This window comes from Arvicanthis niloticus, chromosome 21 (assembly GCF_011762505.2).
Source record: "Arvicanthis niloticus isolate mArvNil1 chromosome 21, mArvNil1.pat.X, whole genome shotgun sequence".
Classification (NCBI taxonomy): Eukaryota; Metazoa; Chordata; class Mammalia; order Rodentia; family Muridae; genus Arvicanthis; species Arvicanthis niloticus.
The window spans coordinates 17,136,140-17,144,546 of record NC_047678.1 but is presented as its reverse complement, the minus strand read 5'-3'; positions in this window follow the sequence as shown (position 1 = coordinate 17,144,546).

Below are 8,407 nucleotides of genomic sequence, written 5' to 3'. Positions count from 1 at the left end.
TGTTAGTAACAGTCCAGGTCTCCTAACTGTGCCCATGAGGGATGAAACTTGGAGGGAAAGTTGTACAGAGGAAGTTGTATAGACAGAGGGGTGCCCTGTACAGACAGAGACACTGGGCTCATTTAGGGGATTGCAGACAGCTTGGCATATCAACACATATGGTACAGGGATGTACTTCACTTTGCTTGAAGCAATTGAAACCTCTGCTTAGTTCAAGTAAGAAATGACTGCTTCAAATGTGACAGAAAACTAAGAATCCCTTTGGAGAGTCAGATTCAAACTGCAAATATTCTAGCCAAGAACAATGGCCAGTTTACATGGCCAGTGTGCACAGACATGGCAGTGTGTGCAGGAACAGTGGCCCAGGGCTTCACTTCTACTAGCTGAGGTCTTTCTGAGAACATCATACCAACTTCAGCTTCAGTGTAGCCGTCTCCAGCCCCACCTCCTTCCTCATCTTTCTGTGAACAGAAGTTTCCATTATGTATGTGCATGTGTATGAAAGTCTGAAGGAATCCCAGGGTGAGAGGCTGAGGCTCCTGCTCTAGGTAAGAGGAAAGGTAGATGAGGGTGTAGAGAAGCAAGCGGAGATGTCCTGGGGAGAGCTTCCTCCAAGGACTGAGCTGGTGGGCTAAGGAAGTCCAGGAGCTGAAGGAGAAACGGAGGAAATGTGGGAGATGCATGTTTGCAACTGTTAGCCGGTAACTGGAGGAGACAAGGATAGAATTGCAGTTCAGAACAATATCCCGGCAACCAGCATCACTGGTACATGAGAGGGGGAGGGACTGCTCAGAGCACTGTTAAGAGTCTAAACAGCAATGACATTCCATCTACGACTGGGCCATTCTCCTATTTCTCTTCCCCTGGACCCTGCTTCCCCTAGAGAAGAGGGAAACCTCAGCGAGTACAAAAAGAAGTCAGAAAAAAAAAAAGGAAGAAAGTCAGCAGTGTCCTGCCTCGGCTCTGCTGTTAGCCTCCTGGATGGTGACAGGCCTGATTCAAAGTAGAGGAGAAGCCATACATAGCTTTGACTGTTATCCTTCAACGTGATGCATAAGTTACTGAAATGATATTTTGGGGGCAACTAAAAGGGGCTGACAGGGTGGTGGAAATGGTACCCGAGCACCATGCACTTAGAGGTAGCAAAGAAGCAGCATCAGGAGAAGAGAGCAAATAAAATTGTTTTGTTGCCTGTGCGGAGCCCTGCTTACCCTTGGCTTCTGCACAGTTGCTGGTGCTTCTCGCTAGGGTCTGCCCCGCCCCTCTAGCAGGTCTTCTTTCTTGGAGGCCTATTCGGTCTCAGGACCGGCGGGTGTACTTTCTCTACTCAAATACTTCTCTTTCTGCTGCTCTGAGCTAAACCCCCATTCAGCCCTTTCACATCAGAAATACCACGGAAGTGGCTCAGAAGTTGCGCATGCCATCCAACATGACTGTTTCCCAGAGCTGCCCTCCCCCAGTCCGCACCACTGGAAAACTTCCCAGCGGGCAAGGGCGCTTCTGAAGATGCTAACAAAGAGGACCGACTGGGACTGTGCTCTGCGGTCAGGGGGTGCATTGCCTCAAATCCTAGAAAGTCTGTGGATCAACTTTGCTCAGAGACAGCACGAGAAGAACAGTAACAAATGCTGATGTTAGCCAGAAAGTGTTGACAAGTCTGGTGTAGCATGTAACATCGACCTGCAGAGGCCCACTTGAGGAGCTGGGTTCAGTATTTAACAGACAGCACACTTCCTGTGCTTTGTAGAGAGAGAAGCGACTCTGCAAAGAATTCCCCTTGTGCCTGAATTCCTGACTCTTAGCCCTCCTTTGCCAACTGATGTTTCCTCCATTCCCGGCTTTGTTGCAAACAGGACTTGGGGTTAGCTCTTTGGCACTCTCCACCCAATTACGTTTTATTTTCTTGCATGTATGTATGTGCCTGGAGGCCAAAGAGGCCAGAAGAAGGCATTGGATCCCCTAGAACTGGAGTTACAGGCAGTAGTAAAGTTGTCATGTGGGTGCTGGGAATTGAACCTGAGTCCTTGAAAGAGCAGCCAGTGGCTCTTAACCACTGAGCCATCTCTCCAGCCTCAGCCAGCTCTTCACGGAGTTACACTTTCTCTTTGCTGAGACTTCAGAAGATTTTGAAGGTATCATTTAATCAACAACCGTTCTAACGTTATTCTCGGAGCACTGAGGAAAAGAGGAAGCACCCGGCCCGGAACTTTCATGAGCAGAGCCAAGAGGGTCCACATTCCCTTGACTCCTGGGGGTGGGTGCCCATGAGTATTTGTACAAGCCAGGTTAGTGACGGGGTCATTGGGAGACCCTGGCTGTATTGGGGGACTCAGCAAGGCCATGTCCTGAAGGTCCCATGGCTGCTGGGTCGGCAGGGGCTGCCTGGCCCGAGGTCTAGCATGGCTCTCACCTACTGAACGACTGATGAGTGTCTCTGGGACTCTGGATGAATGGATAGATCTGCCCAGACAAATGAAGAAATGTCCTGGCACAGCGTAATGAACCAAGCGCAGAACTGCTCAACGGTTCTAGCCTCTCGTAGCTGTCTGTGTTTTATCAGTCGAAAGTGACAAGAAGAGTGGACTGGAGGAGGGGTGAATGCGCCATCATAATTCAAAAGGAAGGGAGCCTCGGGACACCTGAAGTCACTCTGGCCAAAGGGCATATGCTGCTTATGCTCGACAGCCGGGCCTTTAACCGCTTCCTCCAGGAGCTAAACTTATTTGAGGGTATTTTAAATAGATGAGCTGGAGCCTTCAGGATAAAAAAAAAAAAAAATCCACATTTTTGACCAGTTTTGTCAAGGCCTTGTTTGGTTCTGAAGTAAAATCTTAAAAGTTCTCTGAGTCTTTCATTGTCTTCCCCAAGTCCAGCTTTGCTAAGAAGAAAACTGCTGTCTGGACTTAGAGGGCGAGCAAATAACTTTAATTCACCAAAATATTAAGACGGGATGAATAGGGAGACCAGATCATCACTGATGAAAGCAGTTTGCCTCCCAGCCAGTCTAGGAGAAATGATTCTGCCTCATTAGTGCACAGATATACAAAAATGACCCACATTTAACTACTAAAAAGCACGAACACATCTCCTGACTTATCAAAGAAACACCAGCAACTTGGGGGGGATGGGGGGGGAACAGGGGGATAGGGCAGCAGACAACACATTTAACCCCAGCATCCAGGAGGCAGGAGCCAGTGGTTCTCTGTGAGTTCCAGGCCAGCCAGGCCTACATAATGAGACCCTGTCTTAGAAGTAAAATAAAACAGAGGCTGGAAAAATGGACAAGTGGTTGAGGACACTTGCTCTCGCAAAGGACCCGAGTTGATTCTCAGTAGCTGATCTATAGCTTCAGTTCCAGGGACCCAATGCCCTCTTCTGACCTACAGGGGTGCTGAGTATTCATGTGGCACACACACACACACACACACACACACACACACACACACACGGGCGCACGCAAGCAAAACACCCATTAAACACATAAAAATCCTTTAAATTAAAATAAACGTTAAAAAAAAAATACTAAAATTTAAAAACTTAGGGCCAAGAGCTAGCTCTCATAGGTCAGTTACAGGCTAGTGGATGATTCACTGGAATCATAGGATATCATGGATAGGCTGGAACTGGCCAGCTTTAGAAATAGTTTCTAGCATCAGGATGTATTCATTTCATTAACAGAAACGCTGATTTTCCCAAACAACCCACCATGGATGAGCTGACTTGTGGTTTCAAACAAATGAATGGGCTTAAAACTGGCTAAGAAATCAGAAAAGCCAAGGCGGTGAGTGACTGCTCACCAGAACAGAGAAGAGGTGGGGAGAGATGGGTTTTAAACACATTCATTAATAATATGGGGAAGGAAGTGAGCTGCAAGATGGTGTCTGCTGCAATATTGTTCCCGTTACCAAACACAGTGAGAGGAACTCTAGACGAATTCAAAACCCAGCGCGCGAGCCATAGACAAAACGAGACAGAAAAGTAGTCTTGCAGCTCCGGTGCAGACCTTAGTCTGTAAAACTCAATTTCCTGAATGCTTTATATTAAGGAAAAAATGACTAGTAAAGATTTCTTCAGCACCAGTTGAAAAAAAAAAAATCATTTCTAAAGTGCTCATTCAGAAATGGGGTGATTACAAGTGACTTCCGATCCCAGCACTCGGGAGGCAGAGGCAGGCAGATTTCTGAGTTCGAGGCCAGCCTGGTCTACAGAGTGAGTTCCAGGACAGCCAGGGCTATACAGAGAAACCCTGTCTCGAAAAAGGAAAAAAAAAAAAAAAAAAAAAATTTGAGTTCCAATGAAAAAGAAAGGGAGTTTGGATGTCTTAGTGGAACAATGTGATAACTTTAAACTCTACTACAGGAAGATGTCCTGGGCGGAAAAATTAATGTTGCTTCAAGTAAAATTGTTTTATAGCTTTAGTAATAATTTAGTAACAGAGTTTATGAAAAAAAGGGAAATTAGAAGAATCCGGTATAAGCACCGGTAATTTTTCAAAGGAAAAAAAAAAAAAAAAAAAAAAAAAAAAAAAAAAAAAAAAAAAAAAAAAAGCTAGCTTTGGATGTCTACCTGGAGGTTGTCACTAAAGTTTTCAAGTCAGATGCCTGCCATTTGGACAACTATGATAACAAATTACAAGTGAGAAATTTCAAAATAGGGAAGCTCGAGGTCTGCAGAACAAAGGAAGTGAGTTAATACATCGCTCATTCATGTGTTGAACACACTGAAATCCTTAAAGAACACTGAGTGCAGGAGATAAAACCCCTAATCGACCACCCCTTCATTACTCTTTCCTTGTACTGGGAGGGTTTCATATAATATGGACTAGAAGATAATCATCACTATACAATGGCTCATGTGACAACTACTGCCCTGGAGACAAAGGCGAGGAAGATGAGGCAACCCTGGGCCAGGCCTTTTTTTTTTTTTTTTTTGAGACAGGATAACCCTGGCTGGAATGGAAGCTGATGTATAGACCAGGCTGGTCTTGAACTCACAGACATTGGCCTGCAACTGCCTCCTAACTGCTGGGATTAACAAGTTGTTGGGGAAAGTGGCTCCAAGTGACTGAGGTAGGAAGGGTTCGAGGTGGGCTGGGTCAGCTCTAAACCCTGAACACCTGGCTGAGGAATGTGAACTTCATTCATTAGTCATCTTTAACACGCTTCATGACCTGCCCTACACGCTTACTTGGCGATAAATACAATGAATGAAGCCATTCATAGGGTCTTTATTGTTGGTGGTGGTGATGTTGTTGCTTAGGTTTGTTTTCCACAAAGCAAACGGGCTTCCTAGTTTTTTGCTTTAGATCAATACTAATTGGTGCAGAAGGGGAACGAGAGGGGTGGCAGGCTTATCACAAGCATTCACATCAGGAGCATGACGTGACATTTACTGAACTACTAGATATGTCACAGACACGTGCTCAACAAGTATTTAATACTAATGACATTCCTTCAGAGAAGGAAAAAACCAGTGTTAACACTTCCGTTCTGCTTCAGAGAAGCACACGTAGATGTCTAAACTCATAGGTTAGCGCTGTTCTTAGACGTTGTTAGTCAATAGCCTCCTTTTGCAGTGGCCAGAGGCGGGTGTAGAAATTCACACCTAGCCGAAGAGCTGAGAATCTGGGACTGAGAAATGCTCAGCCCCAGATGAGACATCCATACCAACTCAACCACCTCTGAGGTCCAGAGGACATCAGGGAGGGATGGGGCAGGAAGACCGTAAGAGCCCGAGGATGGGGAAGAGAGCTGTGAAATGCTGCCTTCTGGACTTGACCCGGCCTTTGTGCTCATGAACTCCAAGCAGCTGTGCTTACCTACACAAGATTAAACCGGGTCAACATTCCAGCACTGGTGGGGGAGGAGCTCACAAGCACCCTCCCCTCTCTGAGGAACTATATAGGCAGTTAATGAATGGCTGCTGGGGCAAGAGGAATCATTTTCTTCAGGGGTGCAGCCACTGTTAAATTGCTCCAATAAATAAGGCTTGATCCACAGCCCTAATTAGACTCTATGGCACGCTTGGGCACTTGTGCATGTGCGCGCACACACACAGAGTCACAGACTATTCTCCCCCTCTGCATACACACACACAAGGATGAAGACTTTGGGGGGGCGGGGAAAGAAGAATCTTAGTAGGAGTGGGAGAAGTGGGAGAAGAATAAGGGGATGAATAGGATCAAAATATAGTGTGTGTGTGTTTATGTGTGAAGTTCCTGGATAATACATTTTAAGAAAACATTTTTAAAATTTTATTTATTTTATATCTTATGTATGTGGATACTGTGTCTGTCTGTATGACTGCACATCAGAAGAGGGCATCAGATCCTAGATGGTTATGAGCAGCCAAGTGGGTGCTGGGAACTGAACTCAGGAAGACCAGCCAGTTTAGCCACTGAGCCATTTCTCCCACCCCCTGGGGGAGGGAGTACTTTTACAAAGCTTGAATATCGCTCCCAAACATCACAGCTGTAAAAGGATAGGATCAGGTTCCATATATGATCTAAAAAGTCATGACTTTGAAAAACATTGAAATATGGACACTCTTCAGATGAAGTCTTGCTTTTGGTTTTAAAGAAGTGCCCTGACAAAATGGAAAGAAAAAGAGGTTTTATCCGTCAGAGAGATGTGACAACAGGAGACACTGTGACAAAAAGATATAGGAAAATTAGTCTCCAGATGAGGGAGAGTGGAGGAGGGAAGGGCCAACTGAAAGTAAGGATTATGAGAAAGCCACAAGCAAACCAGATACTTGCTCTGAGAAGCCATAGGTCATTAAATGCAAACCCTGTGCTGGGAGTGGGCCATCTCCCTATGAGCTGTTGTTGGTCAGATAGACGCATCAGGCTTCCAAACAATATAGGCAATCACCACTGTGGTTGGTTGCCCACCAGAGCTAGACTTGCGAAGCTGAAGAGACCACAGGACATACAGAAATCAAGATGAGACAGAGGGAAGCTTCCTCCCAGCTAGCTACCCCTCATAGTGCCAGAAGGTGCTGGGAGAGAACTGTCATCAGTAATCTTACTCAGCTGGGGTCCCTACTTGTGACACCACTGACCTACTGATGCACTAGTGGGAAGTCTGCTATGGGGGCTACCAGGCTACCAACCACTTCCAGACTATAACTAAAGCCTGCTCCTTTAGAGGGAATTCACATCTGGTACGATAAACCTGTTTAAAAGCCTATGGCTGGGGAAGTCACAGCCCTAGTAGGGAAGCTACAGATGTTGTTTTGCTAAACAGATGTGATGTGTGCACCAAATTGCTTCCCGATAATTGTGCTTGTGTACACCGATTGGTGAGAGTGTCATGTTTGCTTAGAGAAGGTGCCTCATGGGCTGTATTAAACGCAGAGACTCATAAATAACTAGTCACTGAGAATAAGAAACTGCTGGGTGCTCTGTCTTAAATAAGACCTGTATATCACCTCCTCTGAGGCTCAGAAAACATTGAGGAAAAGATGTCAGAAAGAACGTTCAGAGTCAGAGTGGACTGTGGTGGAATTTTCTTGGCATGACCTGACAGGACATGGCTGTCACATTCGTTTTACAAAGATATTTCTATTCTTATGTATATGAGTGTTTACATGCATGTATATATACCATATAGGTGCTTAGTATCCCGGGAGGTCAGAAGGAGTAGGATCCCCTGGAACTAGAGTTACAGATCATTGTGAGCCACCACTTGGGTGTTGGGATCTCCACTTTAAGAGACGAAAGTGCTCTAAACCCCTCAGCCATCTCTCCAGTCACTATATATACTCTTTACCTGATAGCAGCTGTGGTTGTCTGTACTGATCTGTGCAAGACTGGGCTGTCAGCATCCTGTTGTAAGGTGGAGAGGAATTTTCAAGGATTTTGGGCAGTTAATGGTAGCCGGAAGAGACATTGTCTTCTATAGCACAGCCACCGGTAAGTTTCCTGTGCTCCTGTAACTAATCGCTCACCTATGCTTCTGGAAACAACTCTCATAAACTCATTGAACTAAAAAAAAAAAAGAATCTTGCTGGTGTGATGACTCAGTGATTAAAGGTTCTTAATACCAAACCATGTGGCTGAGTTAAGTAAGCTCTAGAAAACCCATGGTGGTAGGAGAACCATCTCCCAACAGTCGTCCACTGACCTTCCGGTAGATCAGAGTGGAAGAGAGTTAGCTGGGAAGACAGGAAGTGGAAGATGATGAAGAGGATATTGATCAAGTGCATATGATAACTACATGATACACGTGTATGAAACGGTATCACACCATGACTGTGTATAATAAATAAGACACACCAATAAAGCATTAAAATAGAAAAAGCCAGTCTCCAGCCTGTGGTGTGAGCTCTGAATTGGAAAGAAGGGGAAATAAAATTTGGAATATTGCTCAAAACGACATCAAAATGCCTGGAAAAGGAGGTATGC